Source organism: Gallus gallus, chromosome 4 (assembly GCF_016699485.2).
Source record: "Gallus gallus isolate bGalGal1 chromosome 4, bGalGal1.mat.broiler.GRCg7b, whole genome shotgun sequence".
Lineage (NCBI taxonomy): Eukaryota > Metazoa > Chordata > Aves > Galliformes > Phasianidae > Gallus > Gallus gallus.
Window position 1 is genome coordinate 14,711,048 of NC_052535.1, and position 25,833 is coordinate 14,736,880.

Below are 25,833 nucleotides of genomic sequence, written 5' to 3' on the forward strand. Positions count from 1 at the left end.
TTCATTTGTTCATTAAGTTTCTCCTCTCTTTCTGTAGTAGTTACATGTAGCTATACGTGTTAAAAAAGTTTAACCACAAAAAAGGAAAAAATAGACCTAATACATAAACTAATGTGCTTTTTTTCCTCTCTGTTTGGTGGAGTAATTAACATAATGAATCAATAACTACTATATTTTATACTGTAATCTGGTGAAATCGATAATGCTTTATGGCAGAGTAACAGATCTTCTTAATGGCTTTGGTATGGAAGGTCTAACTAATAAAATACAGAAGATAAACTTCTAATTTTTATTTTTTTAAATATAAAGGGTAATTTGTTTCCACCAGAAGATAATATTATCTATCCTTCAAGGCTGAGTGGATATAATTGCCAATCATGTAAATCTCTTGACAAATAGTGCCCTTAGGCAGCATGACACTAATAATTGTTCAATTACAGACTTTTAAGTTTTCAAATGGCCAGAGTCATTATTGTACACCTCATTAGTAGAAATAAAGGCATAGTTTCAACACAGGAAAAATATTATTCTTGAGAAAATGAGTTCATCTTTACAATTAAGGTCTTTTTTAATTACCTGTAATGTTTTTTACTAACCATGATTGAATCCCTTTAATAACAATTGCTCTGTTTACTAAAAAGAATTAGGACATTCAAATATCTAATATGTTAACACCATATTTTCCTTTTTAAAACTTGTGTTTATTCTACCTATATAGCTTCACTGTATTTTAAATGTTTCAAGGAGATCAAATTTATTCTGTAAACCAATGTAAGCATCAGATAACTAAGGATTACACTACTGACTTCTGGACTTCACTGTAATGTTCTCAGTTCTGAAATTTAAAGACAGTGAAGTTTGGCTGAAATTGATGATTCAATAAGTCCTCCAGGTTAGGACAGTTCTTGGATGATGAATTATTAAAGATGAAATGGAAAATAACAGCTATTCCTTACAATGTTATTTCTCTGTTTTCATTCCACTTACAATATAAGTGGTGGGGAGGGAGCTTAGAAGAGCTCTCTTGCTCTGACAAAGTCTACTCGCGGAAGCCAAGAGGCTCTCTGCTATCCAAACTGTCTAACACAGACATGTATATTTCACTCCTTGCCTATGCCAGTCACTATCAATGTCCTTCATCTTATTTCACTGTATTATTGTTAATTATAAGGTGTTATTTTGTCTAGATGATGTTAAATATATATTATCAAATGGAAAAATTGTTCTACCCCCAGATTTTGTAGTCTGATGATTCTATCTATTAATATCACTGCTGGTCCTACTGTATACCTCTTGTGTTTTTCTATGTATTTCAGTATCATGTATTTCAGCAACGTATAAACCCAAGGCAAAATAACAGGTTTTCATAGAAATACACTAGAGTGATTGTGTATGGGTTATTTTTTTGTTTGTTCGTTTTCTTTTTTCTTTTTTTTCTTTTTATTTTTTGCATTATTGCTACTTATCTAGGTCAATCTAAGAGAAGATCAAAGAATTTTCTTAAAGCTCTTTGTTATCAATGTAATTAAGAACAAAGTATGATTTCTGAATGATTTGATGTGGGCAGTTGGAAGCAGGATCAATTAAATTTTTCTTACTATTAAGACTAAATTGTCACAGTTGTGATTGTATTTTTGTGTTGCATTTTTGTATACTTCTGTGATTGAGGGCTTTCAACTTGCTTCAACTTTTTGGTTGGGGAAATTCTAGAAGCTTTAGAGCACTTTGCTGTGAGTCTCCCTGATTCTTATGAAAGGTTCAGGGTGGGATCACCAGAGTACAGAAAATTACATTCTTCAGCCTAGGTCAATATCCATGGAGTATCTTACAATAACACGCAAAAGAAAGATGTTGGTTACCCTTTCATATACTTAAGTTTTCTTTAGATAGTCTCAATTTTATTCTATTTTTACCTCTATCACTCAAGATTTGATGTAAGGTTTGATATTTGAATGGTACTGCATGGAGTTGGACTGGATCTTTGTGGGTCCTTTTCAGCTAAGGATAGTCTACGATATTTAGTCAAGTATTAGTGGCAATAGCTGTCATAGTGGTTATGTAGATTTAGAAGAATATCTTCTTTCTAGCCTCAGAATGCATTTGAAATAAAATAAGAATATTGGGTGATAGCTAGTGAGGCTATGCTTATATTCCTGGTCTAGATGGCTTTCCAAAGAGAATGACTACAGAACAACCTGGCAAACATTAGTAACACGGGACCTTATTTCTGCTTTTGAAGACTAGCACTTATATAGCAGGCTAAGGGTTAAGAATGGGTCTGCTCATGGGAGGAAATACTGCGTTGGGAACTGTGTATGGCATTAGAGTTGTTTAAAAAGATTTGAGATCTACTTTAAAACAAGATGATATTTCTGTGTAATTCATAAACCTTTTCAAAATCAATAGAGCCATCCCAACTTCATCTAACTTTCAAATTTTTGCATTTTTGACATATTTTCAAAATTATTTCCTAACTCTTTTGTAATAATTCGCATTGATTGCGTGCACTTGATCGGAGTCGAAGCAATAAAATGCAGACTCCAGTGCTGCTACAGTCAGCACATAGAATAGTTATAGCTCATCTGCTCTTTTTGCTGTTAAGACACACTTTGCCTCTGAAATAAGAATTTTCAGATCTGTCTTGAACTTTCAGAACTCCTTAGAATTTGAAATAGGCTGAGGAGCTCTGGAAGAGCAAAATTTGCTGAGATGCTAAAAAGTTGTTAGATAGACGTGTTTATTTCACAACACCTTGCAGAAGCTTTTGTGCAAATGTGCTTGCCTGTTCTCATATGTGAGAAGTAGTTTTACCTCTCTCGTGTGTACAATATAAACCTAAAGCATAGCCGCTTCTATTCCTCAAGCCCAATTGATATTTCCAATAACTTTCATGTAAATACTTGATTATGAATATGACTACATTTCAGAGGTTTCTGTTACTCTTTCTAGATTTTTTTTTCCCGTATAGAGCAAGGTTGAAAGTCATTAACTGTGAGTACACATAGGGCGTAGCTGCACAACCCACCTGTTGGTGTTCTTTCTGCTTTGCAGATCCTAGCAGGAGTTGTACTGATGGCCATGTAGCTGACTTTTGATCCTTTCCTGGACAAAATCTGCACTGAACAGAAACTGATTAAGCTGAATGCTTTGTCTTTGATATATATGTTGTTATGTACATGTACATCGGTGCATAACTGCTGGGCCTGAGAATCACTACAGCATGGTACTCGTGTTCCTCAGGAGATCTAAGCCTGAATACCCACACAGAAAATGTTACCACTACAAAAGACATGTTGTCCTTTCATGCCACTTGATCCTGTTTGTCAGTCACTTGTGCCCTGAGGATGTTTTTGTACATAGCAGTGCAGGAACTGACTTCATGGTAGCTTCCGCTAGGCAGCGATTATTACATTACAGGAATAAGTGTGCCGTGTGAGTTTTGTAGGGGAAAAAGAGGTGTAAGAACAGAGTTTTAAATGGTACATTCTGACATAATGAGCATACTGGACTAATTATGCAGTTATGTTTTTAAAACTGGGAAACTGTTGAAATTGTGAAGAAAGGAGTGAAATGTTAGCCATTTACTCTATAATCAGTGCAGATTAAAAAGAACAAAAGAAGGTAAATACAGCTGTTCTGTAAACTTCTGGCTTGAAAAACCAATGGGAAACATTAGTACAGCTGGTTGAAGAGTTGTGAGAATATTAAAAGGAACTGAGCATACTTACACAACCTGAAAAATGTATGGACAGCATTGGAAAGTAGTATCCTATGGCATTTAACTATTCCTTTAGCTAAATTTTGCAGTCTACCAATGTGTCTGCAAATATTGCAGTTCTGTGCTTGCCGCATCTGGAACTCTATTGGTTCAGAAAATTGTCTCTGAATGCTGCTATTTGAAGCAAGTTATTTAACATGCACTGATAATGGTCAGAATTTAAAATCACGTGGTCCGTAGTAGTCATATTTATATCCTGCGTTTATCAACTTTTAAATTCACGTAAAAGTCTGTTTGTATTTTTCTGCCCACTGATCCTCAGGACTTGCCTGAAGGCAAGTTTGCAGGACACCTGAACTAAGTGGTTGCAATCAAAAGCATGCTTGTTTTGGAAACAGAAGCACTGCTGGGTCATCACATCTGAGTTCTGTGTTAGAACTGTTACTCATGCCACAGACCTTGGAGAGGAACAAATGAGAAAAGGCTGCCTGACCCTTTATGTCTTGAACATGATGGGAGCTTAAAGAAGTGCAGGCTTTCGGAGAGCTTTATAGATAGAAGAGCAGGTAGTGCTGGCTGGAGTAATTGTGTCTGTGGTTGTACTACAATGCCATCTAATTCCCTTTCCTACTTATTCAGTCTTTGTTAACGGTGCAGTGTGCATGTATACTTGCATATATGCATGCCACCCCTAAGGAGCTCTGGTAGTAACGGTTGGGCTGACATCAAGCAGTATCATGTTCAGGCAAGAAGAGATTTACTCGCAATCCTCAAAGCTGGATAATCTCCAAAGCCTCCTGCATTAAGGTCTGAATTCATGTCTCTTTGCACTGTTTCAGAAGTAATAGAAGGGCAAGTCCCTAAATTACAAAGTTTAGAGCTTGAATAATGGTGAAGCTGATAAATGGCCCAGAGTAAATACAGATTTATAATGCAAGGGAGAAGTGGTGTATTCAATCTCTGCTACTGCCCTGTGTGGCTACTTTATACTATTCAGTCTATCCCTAAGGATTTTTAAAATATGTGATGTCTATATGTGTCACTTACTGTCCTTCCTGTAATTCAGTCTAACCTATCTCTCTGATTCAGAGAATTTTGTTTAAAAAACATAACATTTCATGATACAGTGATAACCTCTTGTTTGAACAGATGTTGGTCTTCATTCACAAACATGTTGCTCATTGAAAAGTCTGAGCACTTCCTTCTCTCTGGTGTGGCATTTTTATAGAGCTAGTAATATTGTCCTTGAAGATTCCTTTTAATTCCTTCACAATACTAGTTGTCTTTCATATGGAACTATGTGCAAGTAAAGGAAGCAGAGTTGGACCTTAGATTATAACAGCGTGATGCATGCACCATTGCGGTTCACATAAGGCTGTGTTCTGCATGGCAGATTTCAACACACAGGATGTATTTTTAAAGTCAGAATGTAAGTATGAACGTAGATAAAGAACTAGGTTTTAAAATAGTGGGCTCTGAGTACTCAAGCATACGGAATTATTATGGGTTTAACTGCAGAGAGAATTAAATGTGTTCCTGGAGAAGTCACTTGTTAGCTCCATTCCTAATCTGCATGAATGGCCTAAGCAGCGAAATCCAAACATGAAGCAGCAAATTTGCTGATTATTCCAAACTTCAGGCAGTAATGAATGCAAAGTTTGCTAAGGATGAGGTGCAAAAGAACTGTGAATTACTTTCTGATTAGGCAGGCTTGTGGGTTTTCAGAATAGTACAGCTAGTTAGTGAGAAGTAATATACTGTGCAAAAATAATAAAAAGGTACTTCAGGAACAGCCCGAGCAAACTGGAAGGGTTTTGCAGGACAGGAGAAACCTTCTTCCTAGTTATGTATATCTGATGACTTGCCGTTGTGCTTTGTATTTGCCATAGCCCTGCATTTAGGGCTAGTGTGGCTACCTGCCCAAACCTGCTGAGTGCTGCTGAGGCCTACTGGAAAATAAAGTAGAATTTAATCTGAATTCCAAAGGTAATTTTGAGTATTTCACCTTTGAAAGAGCTGGCCAAAAAGTAATGATTTGGCAGCCATTGTTTTAAAAATGCAGGAAATAGTTTATATAGTCAACTTAGACATTTTTTAGGAATCATACAGTCATAGAATGGCTTGGATTGGGAGGGGCCCCAAGGATCATTGAGTTCCGACCCCCCTGCCAAACACAGGGCCAACAACCTCCGGATCCAGTACTAGATCAGATTGCCCAGAACCCCATCAAACATGGTTTTGAACATCTTCAAGGATGGAGAATCGACAGCCTCTCTGGGCAGCCTGTTCGAGGACGTCACCACTCTCTCTGTAAAGAACTTCCCCCTTCCCTCCAATCGAAACCTTCCCTCCTTCAGCCTGAAACCATTCCCCCTTGTCCTATCACTGCCTACCCTTGTAAAACGTTGATTCCCCAAATCATTCAGCTTTCATTTTGAAAGATGTCTGTTATATGTTTAAAACCATTACATATATTAAATCTTGACATTTTTAGAATGTGGATAAAAGCTGATTCTTTTGACCCCAAAATCCATATTTGTTAATTAAAAAAAAAACTTCTTTTCATTCTCAAGATTGTAAAAAATAAGAAGTTATAGTGAACAGGAAAGTGGTGTCTGTGACACTCTGGCATTTTCTTGCATGTGAACAACCTGTCTGTTATACAAAAGAAGAGATCTGGGAACAGTATTTGCATAACTGAGTGTAAAATTTGACCTGCTCTCTTACTTTCAGTATTTCAGTCCAGCAGGAAGGAAATCCTGTTGTGGAGTTGACCTCTTCAACTCTCATTTAGCAAAAGAAAGGACTGTCCTTATCCACAGTAGTCGTGCTGATCTGTTGGATGGATGTACCTTGTAGAAGACATGAATCCTGCATGTTTTTCTTTTCAGCTGTGTCTGTTCAGATGGTGCCTGCCAAAGCTAGGGGTGCTTCCTTGGCAGAAGGGTAATATGTTCAGACAGGTAGTAAGGAAGGTTGGAATGAAAGAGGATTCAAAGATACAGGGAGAATTTTTAATGTTTTAATGCATCTGGTTTTCATCTCTAAGAATACATAGTTGTGTTGTGTTTTGTTTATTTTGTCTGAATGAATGAGAATGGTAATAGGCTTGGTTTTTTTTATATTCATGGAATGATAGATATCAATCAAAAATAGTTTTCTTGTTGAGACTTCAAACTTTTGGTATGTTTTCAATTTAACTTCATAAAGGGATTTTTAAAAATAAATTAGAGGAATAATATTTTATTTTGGTGTAATTTCAAACACCTGATGAAGATATTTTTAAAAAGTGAAAATCCTCTTAGGAACCATTGGGCCAAAGCTTTGGTTGACATAACTGTTCAGTGAACACAGTGTGGTATACATATGCTAGATTGTCAGCTAGAGGTTTTTTGTAATATTTTAATTCCATGTTTCATTTTTTCATGTAATTGGTTTTAGAGATGTATTCAGTATAATTACTAGCTGTGAAGGTACTTCTACAAATCTAAATGCAAGTTCTATAGCATTGTATGAATTTGTGGTAGCTGTGTCTATGACAGCAGTTAATAGCGTATGTGCTGTTGTGCTAGAATCTGTTACCATTTGCAACGAGCAGCATTTGTGTAAGGAGCATGAATGTGAGGTAGGGCACATGGCCAAGTATTGCAAGGTGAGGGTAAGGGACACTGACTCTGTGATCACCGTGTCACTGAGAAACTAGAAACCACAGGCTGAGACTTTCTCTAACTAATTAGTACTAAGATGGAGTGCTAGGTGAATCCTTATCATCTGCTTTAGAGGAAAGCTAGCAGTTGAATTTGAACAGCCTTCCTGACTGCTTTAAACTAGAACAGTTTTCCTGCAATACGTGCTTTCTTCTGCATGGATTTGTTATTTCTCCAACAGATACACAGTAATGATAATAATTGAAAGTTCTTAAACTGCCTCAAAAATTTGTAAGATTTGCCCATGTGTAAGTTGAAGTAATTTGCAGTTTCTTCGTTGTCTACTATTTATGACTATTTGGGCTTGCATCACATAAGAATGAATATATTCTTTTTTTTTATTTAAATAAATCTTAGCATCTTCTAACGAGAAAAAAGAGTGAAGGAAATATGTGGTGTTGATGAAGCAGGTTGTTATGAAGTGTATGTTAGTTTATCAAGTCAAAGCATGATAAGAGAAGAAAGCTAGGAATTAATGCTCTCCTCCCCCTATGCACTCCACCCCAAATGCACTGCACAAGAAAATGTGGGAATAAACAAATGAAACTGTATGCAACACATGCATAAGGCTGACTGCAACCAGTCTAATTCCTCTGTCTTTGCTGCGTGCTGCTTGTGGAAAATTCAGTTTCTTTGCTGAAAACCAGCAGCCCTTTATTTCTTTTTTTTGTTTTCAGTTTACCTTCTTCCTGTCACTTCTAACTTTTATAAATTGCCTTATTGTCTTGATGTTAACAGCTCTTTTATGCATTTTACATGCTTCTGGAGCATTTGTATGTATACTGTGTGCTATTTTTCATGATTCATTTTTGTGTATCTTGATGGGAAAACTGGTAAGATGGTAAAAAAATAATTAATGATGAGTATCCTTACTCCTGCCTGAGTTACTTTCATTCATATATATATAGAAATAGCTGCCTGAAGACCAGGAAGCTGCAGTATTCTTGACAAGCCAAATAGGTATATACTAACAGGTAAGTCAGGAAGCAGTTGCTTTGTGCATGCTATTTGGCAGAACCGAATGACTACTGGTTCCTTGTTCTGAAAAATGAATTTACAGAGATTAAAGATGTTAAGCTTTGAACTGAGGTTCAAAAAGCATGTTGATATTTGAAATATCATTTGCATCATTGTTTTAAAAATAAAGGGAAGGAAAATGTGTCTAATGACTAAACATCTACTATTTACTGACTGCAGTGCCAAAAACCAGTCAGTTAAATAGCTCATGATCAGGTTGGAACTCAGAAAAGACACATGGAGAACATCAGTTAATGTAATGCTAAATGTTTTCTCAGTAAAAAAAAAAAAAAAAAGCAGATGTGACTTTATACTCTCTGAGCTGAATGAAACAAATGCAAACAGTGCAGCTTCATATATTTACCACTCATTTGGTTTTCGATGAGTAAGTTTAAAAGGGATATCATTGTCAGAAAAGACCTTCCAAACCAGCTTTCTCAAATGTATATTTTTATTCTTTAATATCTTCCAATTACATGCTTGATTATCTGATAATATATTTAGGAAACCTTATTCTGTTGGTTAGCAATGCGCGTTCCCATTACATGGATATTAATAGCAACGCAAAGCCATCTGCATCATTATAGGAGCTTCATCTTGGAAGCACCCAAAGTAACTTAAGCTTTAACATTGCATGACTCCACAAATGTCTTATCAGAACATTTGAACTTCAGATTCCCTCATTACCTCAGCTACAAACCCATCAAGTTAGAAAATTAACGCGCTCCACGTTATCAATTACTTAAATTATTCCCTTAAAAACACATGCTGTCACTTTATTAAAAGTTGGATCATTCCCAACTTTATATACACTTATGTCTGTCATAGAAATAGCACTTTCAACTAGGTCCCTCAAGTCTCATACATAAGTGCACAAACACCACAAAACAAAAATTAATTCTAAACCCTATAGAAGCAGCAGTATGGGAAACTGCCTTAAGAGTTCAGATTTTTTTATTTCTGAATTTGACAAATTGCTCATGATTATAAGAACTGGTAGGATAAGTTCTTTGTAGTTAGTTCAAGGGATGTTTAAAGTTAATGGTAAGATAGGGGCTGGTATTGAGAAAGCAGAGTTTGAGCAGGTAAGTTTATTCCTGGATTTCAAAAGATTTACAAGTATAGAAGTACACTGTGAATTGAGATCCTCAGCCTCTGCTTCCCAAATCACCTTTAATTCTAGATATAACCATAGTCTAGTGGATATATGTCTACTTAAAAGCTAAGCATAAACCATATGTCCTGTCTTGCACCAGCATTCATTCTAGTTTGGATTGCCTTTCAGGATCCAGCAATAAATGTTTGTCCTCCATAGTAAATTCAAATCTATTTCAAACTCTACTGTAAACATTTTTCAGCCTTCTTAAACAGTAACTTTTTAAAGTGTTGCTATACTGTTCATGTTAGTCTTGCAGCCTTGCAAGATCAACTAATACATCAAGATCTGCTGTACCTTTCCCAAGCCCTAGATCAAAGCTTAGTCCTAAGAAAACCTTGTAACATCCTTTCAATAGGATGAACAGGTAATTGCTGTTCTGGGCCACCACTTAGGACAGAAATAGGATGAAGTCCAGTGAGAATGCCAATGGAAATCTGATGGAAATTCATGGCTAGGTAAGGACTCCAAAATAAATCTTAGGATTAAATAAATCTTAGGATTCTTGTTTGGATTTTTTGCATTAGTGCTCATAGTGCATGTAAATTGGTATTACAGCTCTTGACATTAGAGACAAGTAGACCCTTGTCACTTGGTATTGTAGAGAAAGGCTGCTCAGGATTTAGGATGGAAAAAGAGAAAGAACTGGGATAACAGTGAAAGACCTTGGAGTTAAGATCAGAACTGCTGCCAGAAGTCGCTAGTGTTTCCTAACTAGCTCAGATGACCAGAAGGGATCTCTGGGCTTAGGGCTTTGATTTACAGGGAAAAAGTTTTATCACTGCATCCTGCAAGGTCCGCCTGCCTGGAATGATGCCTTGCAGCTGAAATCCGCTACCTTGCTCAAAATGTAGAGTAAGGATTTGAGAGTTAGGGGCTTGGGTTTGGGCCAAAGAGCCAGATGTTATGGGGCTTAGCTCAAGTCCTGTGTAAGCCTCAGGTATGTGTCTCATGATTTTGTTGAGGATTGCTGAGCTTTTCCAGAAAGTTCTGTAGACTGAGAGAAGAGTGTGTGTGCTGTTAGCCTGTGACTTATTCTTTAGTATGGAATGCCTTGAGTTCATTTAGATATTGTACTAGTGCCAAGGCCATAGGATATTGTAGATCCTGAATTGATTATAAAAAACCAAAGTTTTTGTCTCGGATTCTGGAAGTTTATCTGGGATGAAATGTGAGCAGGAAGGAAGGAGATTGTCAGTAGTTTCAGAGAAGGCTAGTATTAGAGCGTGAGTAAATCTCAGGCTTACTTGGTAGCTCAGAAGAGCTTACTGGTTTTCAGTGTGGGAAAGTATTTTTAACAGTAAAGGGTTATGGTAAATTCTGGGTAACTATGGTTTTCTGGGCTTGCCTGAGGGGGAGGGATTTTGTATGGTTAGGGTAAAAGCTGAAAGCTTAATACTGAGTCTTACAGGTCTTAAGTAGTTGAGAGGAAGGGTAAATGGATTGGTTTTGGTTCTATTAGAAGCTCCTGATTTCATTTAGAATGAAACCAGTTCTAGCATTAGAATTTGAAACTTGAGGGGCAGGACAAATAAGTATAGTATTAGGTGTCTGCAAGATGCAGCAGATTTGGCTGAACGTCAGTGCTAAGAGGCAGAGATTATGTAACAATGTAGATAGAGAAGGCCATTGCCTTGTCTGACAGAAAAGGCACCAAGACTTAGGTCTATATATGTACATAAAGGTGTGAACTGCCACACCTTTAATCCAGGCTTCCTACTAGGATCTGTAATAGTCATAATTTCTATCAACCAGAGACAGAGATAGGCAGCATACTGCCTTCTACAAAGGAACAAAACAAAAAACATAAACACAAATCCCAGTGAGTTCTACATTGCTATCCACTGATTCTGCTGTAGTCCTTAAAATTAAATAGAAAACTAGTGAAGTTAATATATAAATATAGGTATGAGAATAGAGGAAAGATGAATTCTACAAATTATTGGGTAGAGTGACAATGTCCTTACAGCCTCCAATAGGAAGTCATGATAAACTGAACTTATCTTTCTTCTCTGTTTCGTGCCCTTTTTTATCTAGCAATGTTATTGATACACCCAGTATGCACATTTGGCACAAACAGAGGTAGGTGCACTCTTTAACAGCAGAGTACTCCTTGACCAGCTGTGAGAATGTTGCTGGCTGAAATATTCATGTCAAAGTGGAAAGAAAGCAGGATAATGTCATAGTGATTGAATCAAGTTTTATTTTGTAATTTGAAACATGTAAAAAGGTCTTTTCTACTGCCAAGATGAGGATTATTCAAAGAAATCGCTTTCAAATACTGTTTCATAAACGAGCCTTCCTTCAATACTGCTTACTAGTCGATTTAGATGTTTTAAACAATGTCTTTTTTTTCCCCCTGTGTAGAGAGGATTAAAGATGAGATCCCAATGTAACGAAGCCACAAGATACTTTAACACCCTCCAGCTTGTAACTTAACAAATCTTCCTATTGTTCAGGGACTGTTTACAGTGCTCTAAACTTTGTATATTGATACTGAATTGATACTCAGTGGCATTGATTACTGCCAGGTACTGTGCCAGGAAATGCTACCCCATAGTCATCACGCTAAAGGGAAATTTTAGAGATCGCCAACACCTGTAAATGATGAAAGCCTGTGAGGAGTCCTTATGTTACTACAAAGTAGGGAACTTCAAAATACATATTGCTAAAATCAGTGTTAGTAATTTTAATTACTGCTTAACGCCTTGTGTATACACAATTTTTTTCTACATGCCTTCAGGTAGATTTTGTATGCCAGTTCAGGCCTATTCATTTTAAGTTTACTTAACTGTTATGAATATAATTAAATTAAGAATTCATCTACAACCCAACCAGCATACAGTGATAATACCTGCGATGTATATTTTTACTACTTATAGAAATAATTCCAACTATATGACTAAATATGGTAAAATAAACGATAAAGATAATATTTGTCATGATTTTTACTGGTAAATACTTTGTGATTACTGGAAAAATATGTTATAATAAAGAAAATATCGGTGACTGTCTTAATTCGATGCTCTCTAGAGTAACTATTGTAGTTACTCTACAATTTCCGTCTTTAATAATAATAGTAATAACAATAATATAAGCTGAATACGTTCTTTAGAAAATGATTTAATCTTAAGCTTACATCTCTGCTGAAGACTGTGAAGAATCCTATCTGCTTAACAGCACATATTTATAGCATGTTTTAAATCAGAGCCTTTATGTTGCTCAGTTGAAGGTGCTGAAAGTACATCTGCAGTAAGCACGTGGCCATGTAAGAGGCTGACAATCTAATATGAGGTAATGGCAGCTTTTCCCCAGAGTTGTGAAGCTCAGCACTTCTGGAAAAATTATGCTGTGATTTAGGAGCTAAATGTTAGTGTGGTCTGCAGGTCATGTTATAAATGCAGGAAGAATATTCAAGAAAGCATGAACTCTATGTAATTGGCTAATAACTGCTGGCATATTCAGCTGTGAATCATACTCAGCTGAGGGAGACTGACTGTAAAAGATATCAAACAGATGTAAAGTAATTTTTAAAATTCTGGAGAGGTAGCATTAATCCCCAAACAGCGTAGTGAGGATTCCCGTATGACTACTTTGCATATAGCTCATCAAGTGAAAGCTGTAACTTCTTGTAAAATGATAGTTTGTTCAGCCTCATATATGATTTTTCTTTCAGCTGTATCCAACAAGCTATTACTAAATTCATTTAACTTGTAATGATTTGTGCAAGGGAGTGGGAATGATTTTCCAATCAGTTGGGGAAAAAAGTTTTTAAAAGCTATAGTGTGTTGAAATGATAAAATATGTTTTATTCAACCCTTGATATCCATCCTTCTCAGCAGATGCAACCTTTCTGTGATTGCACTGCCTACATTCTTCTACTGGAAGCAACATCCAGAGACTTTTCTGTATAAAACAAAAGCAGGTTGTTTTTTGCCTAATTATGCAAAATATACATATATCTATTCAGTTTTAGAACTTATTAATACTTATTTTCAATAGCTACAGACAGAATCTGGTAGTTTGCTTGCTACAGATACTGAGTGGTGACTTCTCTTGTGCAATGCTATGTCCTGCCTTAAAAATAATGGTGTTCCTGTTTCCCAGCTGTATGTATTTTTTGATCTTGGGCATACACCCTTCGCAAGTAGGATTTTAATAAATAAAAGGTGAGATCCCATTCTTTAAAGTCTCACCTTTACTAGCAGAAGGCCTTGAATAATTCATGTTTGATATAGTGAGACTGAGAGGATGAAGCAGTGAAATGGAGTTCAGGAGGGTGGGCTCCCTTTCTGTCTCATCTAAAGGTCTGTGGATTAGCCTTTGGTAAGCTTTTGGACTTTTTAATTTTTAATTTTTCTCCTGTTCTCTCACTGCCTGCTGCAGAGAAGGAAGTTGTAATTGTACAAAGAATTACATATTTTTCTAAAAGGAAATGCAGGATTTCTTAGAAATCTCAGATAAACAAAACCTCAGAAACTCTCACCATGTTTATGAAATCAGTAGCAGTGGACCATTTTATAGCTGTTTTATTGGCTTGATTGTGGCTTCTTACCACTTAAGCTTGCCTAGGTATCTATCTGTACATGTAGTAACCTTTTTATACCTTTTTCTTAATTTTTCTTAATATTTCTGAGGAGACTTATAGAATCACTATACCTTATTCCGTCAGTTAATGATGAGGCCATAAGGATCTCTGTTGTGCATCACCCTACCTTGTTTTTCAGTTGTATTATTCATCTCACCAGGTTTTTTGTTGTTCTTTGTACATCATACTTAGGTGACCTGTCGCTTTAATTACTGCAGCTTACTTTCTTTTAGAATGCAGCAGTAGTATTTGAAAAAGAACAGTACACAGATTCAACACCTTGTCTTCAGAGTAATGCTGCTGTTTAAATACTACTCAACAGCTGTATTCAGTAGGTTGTTCCACTACTACAAATAATGCACTTACTGTTTCAATCTACTGTTTAAAGCTTTCTCTGGAAAAAAAAAAAATAGTGAAAAACAAAAACTTAACAAACGAGGATAAAAAGAGCAAAGCAATTAACCAGCAGGGAAAATTCTTATCTTAGATATTGAGAGCAGGACACAGGCTGTAAGAGGCATTCCCACAGGAATGATGTATTCATAGAGCCATTGAAAGGCTTGAGTTAGAAGGGACCTTGAGGATCATCAAGTTCCAACTCCCCTGCCTCACGCAGGGTTGCCAACTGCTACATCAAGTAGATCAGGTTGCTCTGAGCACCATCCAACCTGGTCTGGAACACTTCCAAGAACAAGGCATCCATAACCTCTCTGGGCAACCTGTTCCAGTATCTGGCCACTGTCAGTAAAAACCTGCCCAACATCTAATCTCAATCTTCCTTCTCTTGTTTAAAACTTGTTCTGTTGCTATCTACCTATGTAAAAAGCTGTTTTCCCTCATGTTTATAAATTCCCTTTAAATATAGGCCATAAGTCTAGCTTTGAATATTTATTTCCCTGCAGTTGTGCCGTCTTGTTCTGCTGATTATTGTTAGTCCTCTTCCAGGTATTCTGCAGGAGAAGTCATATGTGAAGCCCACAGCCGACTTCACCCCAAGTGATTCCCAATCAGCTGCTCTTTCTATCTCCATGTAAACTCAGGACACTGGTCTCTTAAGAGAGCAGAGTTGCAGCAGATCTGAACAGGAACTATGAAGTAAGGAAACATCTCTCTTCTTCCTCATGTAAGGGTGGTTGATAAACAAGTTCTTCTTTTCCAGAAAACAGTGATGATTATTCTACAGCTAGATTTTTGGCTTTGTATTTTTTGGGGAAAAAAATAGAAATCTAGAACTCCAAAAGATAAATGGTTAAAATGAATTAGATCACTTGAGTAAAAAGGGTATAGAGCATGTTGATGGAATGTTATGAAAAAGACTTTCCTAGTTTATTTTTTGACACCTTAAATATGGAATTGCAACTGTAGAGAATAAAATAGCATTTCCCTTCACATTGGGTGAAATGTCTTTCACTTAATAGCCATTATGGCAGTGAGGAGAAAGAGAATAGAATAAACTAATCTTGTGAGTGGTGGTGATCGCCTACCTTCCCCAAAACCAACCCTGACATCTCTCAGCTAAATTGATTAGACTGGAAGGACCCAGATGTTGTTCAATCTACTTAAACATGTAATGGGTTTAAATCTGCCTTTGCCTGCTCCATATTTTTTAGGCCTTAGGAGCTTTCTTGTCTGCTGTGGTAATCTGGATAAAATTTAGGCATCTTTAAGAGTCCATCACTCAGAAGTAGACTCTGTAGCATGTGTGTAATAAAATCTGCAGTATCCATTCATCTGCCTAGAGTCCCATTGCTGGGGGCTTGTAGCAGACCATTGTGCAGACTCCTCTATTGCTGCAAGAAAAGTCAGTTCTGCTCACCACAATTATTATTAGTATTTTTTATTTTATTTTTTGAGTAACAGATATTAGCATGTCTTAATAACATTTTCAGAGTATCAGTGCTTTCCCAGGAAGAATTCCTTATAGGGATTGTTTAATTTTATTTTCTGTTAATTTGTAGCTTGGGGTTGGGCAAATTTTGTGTATGAAACCAGTTACAGATAAAAGTGACAGCACTTAGTGATACAAATAATTGATGCAATGTTGCAATCCGGTGATTGGGGCCAAAATGAAGTAATTGTGCTTTAAAGTTAATTACCACCTTGACTGATAGCAGTCAGCACTGAGAGGAAACTGGTTAGAAAAGTCTCAATATAGTATCAATGTAATAATTGAACTTCAGACTTCAGTCAGTGACAACACCAAGAATAAATAGCTAATAGCTATTACATAATAGCACACCTAATAGCTGTGACAGAATAATCAAGAAAGCAAGTTTGTTTATATTTTAATGCACACTTTTGAGTGGTAATGGATAACATGCCTTGTGGTTTTAGCAAGAACTAGTGGTATTTGAAAGGAAAACGTTTAATACAAAATGTCAATGTGATCTTTGCATACGTCTACTGCACAGTTCAGCGGAGGAGGAAAAGAAATATTGCATCCCTCTCTGTAGGAATTTGGTTGGTCTTATGTAGTTTTTATTGATCCTTAGCTGTTGCCGAGTATCTCACAGGAATATTGGGCTGGGTCTAGGTAGCTGTGCTGTGCATCTCCAGCTAGTTTTCAATTTTCAAACCTTGCTGAATTTGCAGTGATCCCATGTAGCTTATCATGCATTTATCCCTACAATGTGAAAAGCTATTTCCTAGCTCTAGCAGGCTGGATATAATACTGCGCTGGACTCATCAGTTAGGTGTAAAATTCCTATCTGTGTTGCCTTTGTCCAAAAAAAAAAAAAAAAAAAAAAAAAAAAATTTCCGTGGCTGGTTCTACTTCATCAACTTTCATAACCATTCCAGGCATTTAGACATGGCAGCGTGTTGACCATGTTTATGAAAAATTATCTTTTTCTGTACTCTTCACTGCATGTATTAGATTATTTTTAACAACATTTTCTATGGGCTTCCTGGTAATGTTCTGATATCAGAATGCCTTCCCAGCTTGAATAGTGCTCCTGAAACTTATGAAGATAACAGGATACCATCTTCTCTGTAGATTTATACACCACTGTAGCACAAATGAACACTCAGGTGCTCATTGTTAGGATTCTTCTTTAGTAGGCAGAAAAAAAAATCAAGGAATTGTTGAGTAATGCAGACCTGGGAGGGGCTGACAAATTAGAGGTCTCTAAAATCCTGTGGATGCCAACACTTTATGGAAATTCTGGATCATGAATACTTCTGCATTGCAGTCATAGGAGAGGCGAAGGGAAAGATCATTGAGTTGGTCTGCTCTTAAAGTAGAGTGGATGAAAAAATGTTTTAATACCTGCAATTTTCAGATGGCTGAGTGCACGAGAGGCTTTTCCCAGGGTTCAAATCTTAGCCTCTTTGCACATTTATGAATCGTCACAGAGAGTATTCAAGCTTTTATGATTCCCAGCTATTAATGGTCCTGTGTCAATATCAGTTTTTTAAATGAAACAGTCTTTTAATCCTTGGTTAAAAATCTGTGAAGGATTTTTTTCAAGGCAGGTGGTTAAGCTGACCACATAGATACAGCCAATGTATTTTGCATCTTCTTCGTTCTGTTTGACTTTTGTTTTGAAATGTGATATTAAATGGTTGCATATAGAAAGCAGTTACTTTAGTTCCCATGTCATTGATTTAATAGGAATAATTGGTTCTGGTCCATGCAGTTAACAATTTTTCTATCTCTGTACAGACGCTAATCTTTGGTTTGTGACTCAACATTTTATCCCAATTTTGATCTTGTTGGAATCTCTATATTCATCCTATTAGAATCTGCATTATATATTGTTTCAGAATACTGGAATGGTCTGATTACAGCCAGGTCTTAAAGTTTACGGAAATTGAGTTCACTGAGGTTTCTTTTGACTTTAAATAAAGCCTGGAGACATTAGGAATGTATAATATATCAATTTTATTATAATACATTTATTGATGGTTACAAATTGTGGAGGAACTTCATTTGTTAACATCTGCAGATTCCCTTGGTGGGAAATACAAATGCACACAATTGGAAACTGTCATTTGAAAAAAGGAAATCCGGAACTTAAGGAGTTAGTAGTTATATCTGCCCTTTACATTGACATGAATGTCCATTGTGCATTCTGTAGTCATGAAACATAAAAACATGACACACTAATAATTTGTCTCTTAAGTTATATTGCGTCTTGCTTATCAACAGTGTTATATAATATATGAATAAATATACTTCATTTTTCTTACACCAGGCTTGTTATTGCATGCACATCTTAAAGCTGTGCTGGTACTCTTGAGTGTAGAGCTTGTCTGCACTTTCAATTGATTTTCTGTGTATTTCATAAAATCAATGTTAGCAAATGTAAAAATGGTTCTCCAACAACATTTCATAGTACATGTCTATATAGATACACAATAATACTAGCTGCCATGAATCCATGTTCATGCACCTTCCATGCCACACAGGGATTGAAAACTTCACAGATGATGGATAATTGCCCTCATCCCCAGTATATGCACAACATGATTAATTAGCTTTATTTTGCAAGAGCATTTTTCCAGGAACATTATGTGCTGGAATAATAAATAAATTGTTTCAGGAATGAATGGAATGTGCAATATCTGAAAGCTAAACTGTGATCTAACACCATTTAGGAAATTGGAGAGATGTATCTTTGTTTTATTATAGTTTTGTAAGGAAGAACAGTTTTTATTTTATTTTCCTGGAGAGACAGAAAGTGCTAGTGGCTAAGCTTGGGGAGGTTGTCAGAGCTTGGCAGAAGAGCAGCTGAGCTGGGAGCCCCCAGGAAGGCTGTTGTAGCTGGCTGGACTAGCATTGATTATGCACCCATCTGAAGCTGACCTGGAGGTCTTGCTGCCCTGTCCTACAGCCTGTGGAGCAGAATCCTATATCTTTCCGTGTCTCTGTTTTAAACACACTTTATCTTAAGGCTTAAAAATTCTCTCTGCTGTTGAGGGTATTTTTGTATTGTTGGAAGTGCTTCAATTTATCTTATGGGACCCACTGTATACAACCTCTCTGAATCTAGTAGATGCTGAATCTTTTAGTTTGGCTAGGAAAAGTGATCTTTGCAGAACAAAAGATAAAAATCCATTAAAATAAAGTAATATGGAAATAAACATATCAGGGGATGTAATCTCTCCAAATAACATTGTGAAAGATGCCATTCATGGAGCACATGTTCAGCTGTGAGTAGCCAGCAGCAAACTTAAACTGCTGCTGTGGGTGGTGGCAGCCTGAGCAAAACAGGAGCAGTTGGTAGAGGGGCCAGGGATATGGCTTTGAAAAAGCAGCAGAGAAATAGCTGCACTGGAAAGGGGCAATAGGGACGAACAGTTTCTGTCATAGTGGTGATCTTGGGGGAAACCTTTAATTTGTGCAGCTAGCATCACTCATGGGTGCTGGAGGATCTCTGAGACCTGGTGTGGAATGTAGACAGTGATTTTCTCCCAAGAGAAGACCTTTTGGTTGTTTGAATTTGAAGCCATATGGTAAGAAAATAAATTATCAGATTTTCCCCAATGTTTATGTTAAAATCAAATATTGTTTCAACACTCTCAAGTCTGCTGTTCTTCTCTTTAATTCAGTGTAATGTTCTTTGGTACAGAACAAAAGGAAAGAAATCTCTAGTGAAAAAGTTCATTGCTTAAGATAAAGAATTTAAATGTCAGAAACCACATCCTTATACCTGCTAATACAAGATGAGATTTTCTTTATTAATTTCCTGGCAAGTGTATTTTGCTTTAATATGGCCATTAAACTCTAAGTGCTTTCCACAATCAAATGATAGTTGAATACTCAGAAAACATTATACTAAATCCAAATTGTGTTTACTCAAAGATGGCAGGACTTGGTTCATCAATTTTCATAAATACACATGCATTTTTGTTGTTTTATAAGAGCTCTGGAAGTACCTATGAGTCTCTTTTCCCCCAACAAGAAAGTATGTGATGATGGCATTGGATGGGATCCTGTTGTATAGATTTAATTGGAGGAAGTTGCATCTGAAAACAATTTCTCACTGATTTACTGTGTTCTAGGAAGTCTGTGTGTGACAGTTGGAACATCTAAGACATCTAAGCACAGCTGAGCAGAGATGCCTTCCTGCAGTAGGGTGTTGCATTTACCCAGTGTTGCAGTAGCTGCCACAAAGAGTAGCTGCAAACCTGTCGCTTGCAGTGTAGCATCTCATCCTGAGCACATCAGCTACTTGGCCAAAGATGGGGCTGTTGGTTGCTCTTTTCTGTGGTCTTTGTGAGACATTTTTCTGTATGGTAGAAGACCTATGATGCTATTCATCCCATGTTTCACTCAGCTGTGAGTCAGATTTATCATTGCTTGCAAGGCTCCACAGAGAATAGCAAATTCTAGCATGAGACCAAAGCATTTACTAAAACTTGAATATGTCAACTTGCATACCTGCTACACAGACAGCTTACAAAATGTTTTCTGTACTGCACGGAAGATATGAAGTAAATTCCTTGCTCAGCCAGCATCTAGTCACTTGTTAAAAAAAAATAAAAATAAAACAGCAAGCACTTACAGACTAAGCTCTACACTTGAGATATCTGATCATTAGCAGCTTTTTAATGGAATTGTAACTTCCTATAGACTTCTTGCTTTCTTTTCTTGCCTTTTTTCTTCAAGTGCCTCACTATTCAATGGATGTGCTATGAGCAATTCTGCAGGGGAACATGATAAAATATACTGCTCCTTCTATCAAAATATATGTTGCTTTAATATTTTGGAACATGTCTTCCTCCAAATTCCTAAATTATAATTTCTCTGGGTTATCACAATCTTCAAATAACTGCAGTAATAACCATCAGCAGTGACACACTGAACAGTGTTGTTTAATCTTTTACATTTTCTTTTGATTTTTCTGTCTTCTGCAATAGCAAACCCATTGGCTGCATCTCCTGACTTATATTGAAAAAGATGAACATCCCGTTGCTTTGCTAATGCAAATGTTTCACTTTTACTTTGCAAAAACATGGCACTTCTCTTGGTATTTCCTAGCTGATACACAGATATTTATCCACACAGAAAAGATGCTAGGAGCAGCACACCTTTTGCTAAGACAAGAAGCTGGAGATACTTGGCTTTTGGGGCCATATGCAAACATTGATGGTGCTTTATGCAATACCAGAATGTAGGGAAGACTTATAATTATGGAAAAGCTGAGGCTAACTGGAGAAATGCATGCATGTAAGTGGGAACTTCTACCGGAGAAGCAGTACACTGTTTGAATTTATTGATGTTTGTGCCAAGTTTCAGATCTTCAATCTTAATCTATATGGAAACTCAATTAACAATATATGCATAGACTTATATTTATACAATAGTTTTCTGCTGTGCTTGTGCCTAGCAGGTCATTGTGTCAGTGTGATATGAATGCCTTCTAGCTGGGCCCAGTCATGCCACAACTGTAGCTGCAACGTCTATATGGAGCACACAGAGTTCTCCCAAGGCTGAGTGCCCAGCAATGCCTGACCCTTCTCACTTCTGCTGCAGCAATGTTGTGGAAGGCCTAGGGGCTTCAGATGTCCCTATTTCAGGGTAAGAGGATAAGAACCTGTTTTGCTTTTATGAAGAGAGAACTTCCAAGAGGACTTTATAGATGTGTTTAACTTTGTCCCTTCCCTGCTGACTCTTCAGTGGTAGAAGCTGATAAAAAACAACAAAACAACGTCATCTCTGTTCTGCTGCGCTTAATGTTGAATTATCTTTCATTGTAACTAGGGCTGGACAGTGATTCAATGTCATCTAGTGCTTATTAATATTTTGTCATTTGTCATATCAGTCATTGCTGTCACTTTGTCATTCCAGTTTGTGTTATACTGGACACGGTGCTGCTGGCTTTCTATCCTCCATCTCATGTGCAGATTCATCAATTATATATGTTAACATACCTGAGGTAGTTGCTAGGAAAAAAAGATGCTTGTCTAAAAACCATGTTTGCTGCATACATACCTTATTGCTGGTAGTCCATGGTTTTTAGGGGAGAAAAGCATCATCTGTTTTGGTCCATGGAGTATGTATATTTCTCTTGCCATTTGTTCTGTAAGAGAATAAAAGCTCCACAGTGTCGTTGCATGAGCAACAAAAAACCTTTGGTCTCCCTAATTAATTGGGTTATTTTGGTGTAGTCAGGAGAATACAGTCTTTCTGAAATATCATATTTAAATTTTTACTCCTATCTTCAGAAAGCTAAAGGGAAATACTAATAACAAAAATAATCTCATGCTTCTCTTATCTAGAGTGAAGGTAAATTAGGTTCACAGAACCCGGGGATTTTATTCCACAACCGAACTAAAGTGGAATGCCTTTTTGAATAATAGATGGCTGGAGAGAAAAAAGAAACTGCTGAGAAAATAAATAAAAATAAAATAAATTTTAAAGAAAACTCTCTAATGTGGTTGGATTTGCATGAAAATAGCCACATTGTAAAACATTATTTTTAGAATGGGGACACCCTGACTTTGGTTGAAATAGTTGATTATTTTTTTAATCAGAACTTCATTTCTGTGATAACTTCAGTTGTTTGAACATATGCCGGCTGAATATTAGGTATATATTTAGTAAGGGATAAAAGCAGTGCATTACAGAAACTGGTATTCTGCTTGCTCAGAGATAGAGTATGCATGTGCCTTATACTGTCATGGGCTACTCTTCTGAGATTTGTGTTGAGAGTGAAGGAGCTGAATCTATCTGCTTCTTCTGCTCTACAGCTTGCTCAGTTGCTCCAAAGACAAGCTAACTCATCAACGTACATTGAAGGGAAATCTAACTGATGAGGTCTTAATTAAAGAGAGGATATTAGCTTATTAATTGGGTCGAACACAGAAAAAGGTTTCCTGTGGTTCAGTGAACACCTGCAGATCTCTTTTGGAGCGTCAGGAGGTAAATTTGTGTCCAGAGAAAATGACCCCATTCTCTGGGTAGAGGGATTATGTTGTAATACAAAAGGGAGAGAGCACTGTGGCCAGTGAGGGGCCAACTGGCCACCAGAACTGTGTTGGAGCCAGCGCGGAGTGCATGAGCTAAAAGAAAAACAGAACTACACAAGCAATACAGTAATGTAGCCTTCCCAAGTAATGAGAAATACAGGAAAATAGTCTTAAAAATCTAGAAGTATTACAGATCTCAAGTATATTGTTAAAGGAGTATGAAGCTGAAGTATCTCCTAGCTTATTCATAAATGGAAAGTTGTATAAATGTTATGCATGTATTAATGTTTTTGGACCATTTGGGGTCATGTATTTTGGGTTTTAGGTGTTTTTTTTTTGATCCATCATCATCACTTGAAAGTTTTTTTGAATGTCTCTCTTGAGGAATAAAGCCTTAAAGAAATGCTGCTAGCAAGGGAATCTGCTAGAATGTTCTTTTTTTTTTTTTTTTCCTTTACAGAACTACCATACAATATCTATATTCATTCTTCTGAAAGTTGCTATCTACTTTTTCCTTTTCTCTCTTCTTTTTGATTCAGATAAAGAAACACTTCCCTCGCTTCTGCCAGGCAAGAATGCACTGCGTTTTCTGCCTTTGTTGAGTAAACTATCCTGCTTTAGTGTCTTCAAAACCATCTTCCCATAACTTAATTAAAATTCAGCCTTATTGCTAAATCATAGGAACTTTATTGCTCCACTTTCGTAGTTTGCTACTTTGTTTACTAAATAATGCAATAAAACAGTAGAAGTTCATTACAGTAGCTGATAAATAATCAGCTGAAGTGCAAAATGCAGTAATAAAAATGATCAATAGAAAAATAATTAAATTATCATGACTAACATATAGCTTTAACTACCTAAGCTATCTTTCCATTGAAAATAAGCATCTGAATAGCTTGAGAAAATTTGGGGGAAGCAAAATTACATGGTTTTACTTGCCTGTAACATGTAAATTCCAGAGAAAAAGGACAAGTGTTTTCTAAAAGAAAAGCATCTGATCTGATTTAGTTACTGGCAAGGGGGTAGGGCTCTGTTTTACTCACTGCTGCCATTGATTTCATTGATGTATCAGGATATTTCAATTTATTTTTATTCTTTAAATCTAATTCTGGGCATGGAAATATGCAGTGTGACATTTCTCTTTGTAAAAATATATATTTTAGAAGTTATATAGCATTTAAAAAAAATCACATATATCATTGCTAGTGTCCTGGCTATGTCAAGACTTTGATCAGAGTTAGTAACATAATGAACAACAGCTAATCCATAAAACCTGAACTGGAGGGTGACTGCTGTACTGTCCATACAGGCATGTACTTTGAAACATTCCCTTTTTCAGGTAATATTTCTATGACTTCTAGTGAAAGAGGTACTCATGGTGCAGCTCTATTGCTATTCATTATAAAAGTCAGTTCCCAATTAGAAGGAAATCTGCAAAACAACAACATCATTTTATTTTTGGTATTCATGCAAATATTTGTAGAATGATAACATACCTTCAGTTGAGATGTCATTTCTGGCCCTCTTTTGCTTTAATCTGTCTGGAATAGGATTTTGTTATGGGTCAAGATGGACGTTGGCTTTCTTTAACGATAGCAGTAGATAGCCGTGATAATTGTAAGAAAGCTATCAGTATTGACAGTACAGGTGCTGCAATCTGACCTAATTTTGACACAGATGGCAATGTTTTCTTTAGGTGAGTATGTCTCATAAGGAAGAATAAGAGTTTTACAGATTGTACGCAAGACAGAACCAGGAACAAAGCCAAAAATACCCTTGCAGATCTGTTGGGTGTATGCGGGGCCGATTTGGGACTTTGCATCCTGTTTCCAGAATTAGGGTTACTGAGAAGCAAAGTTTAGATATGTTGTTCTAGTTCTGAATGGGCTCAGAATTAGCTAGGTTTTTTGCTCTTAGCTGGTCCAAGTTCAACTAGAGAAACAGTGAGGAAGTGGCAGCAGGTGAGCTGCAGCATCAGGAAAAAACAACATAGAGGGCAAAGAGCTAAACTCAAAGTGCAAAGAATTTTTCCAATTATCTTAAGTAAAGTTTCACTAGGAAAGAGTGAAGAAAAAAATCCAAAACAAGTGATTTGAGATGTACTTCTTCACTTTAATGCTATATAAACCTTTTTACAAATCCCTAAAATTGAAGTGTTGAAGCATTCCCTTCCTTTGACAGAACAAAATAAAACAACAACAAAAAAATTACACCATTTAGAGAAATTGGCAGTTGAAAGGTAAAACTGCATTACGCATGCTGAATTACACGTAATTCACTGTTTTGCCTCTATTTGTTTTGAGGTTCAACATGGCTCAATTGCACAAAGGCATGCTTAATTTGGTTCATGATGGTATTTTTTGCCTTAGTTCTGCAGTCAATGTCTTCACAGCTGGATTTGTTTATTAAAAGAGTTCTGCAATGTTTTATCCTGTATTCATGTAATTGGTAGACCTAGTTAAAGTCTTCCTCTAACTTTCTGTGCTTTTTTGTTTTGTTTTGTTATGGTTTTCTCTTTTTTTTGTTGGAACTGGTCCATGAAAGTAATAAATATTTGCAGAAAACTCTATATTACTCTTATTGTGAAAGGTAAAAAATAATAAGTTGACAGAGTTGTGCTTATTATGTATGTAGATCAAACTGAAAGTAATGTTATGGAAACTACAGCAGGTACAAAAAGCACAATGACACTGTTTGATAGAACTACAAAACACTATTTTTCAATATAGTC

General features: G+C 36.5%; 1 protein-coding gene across 3 annotated transcripts in view; it reads left to right on the forward strand.

Moving 5' to 3' along the window:
• TENM1 (teneurin transmembrane protein 1) overlaps window positions 1-25,833 on the forward strand; it is an 846,851-nt gene that overhangs the window by 74,421 nt on the left and 746,597 nt on the right. For 2 of the 3 annotated variants that reach the window (NM_001397994.1, XM_046939904.1), the window contains exon 3: window positions 15,132-15,281. The exons of the other annotated variant lie outside the window; for it this stretch is intronic. The gene's annotated coding sequence lies outside the window, so the exon portion shown is untranslated. The remainder of the gene's footprint in view (window positions 1-15,131; window positions 15,282-25,833) is intronic. 3 annotated transcript variants of the gene reach the window in all.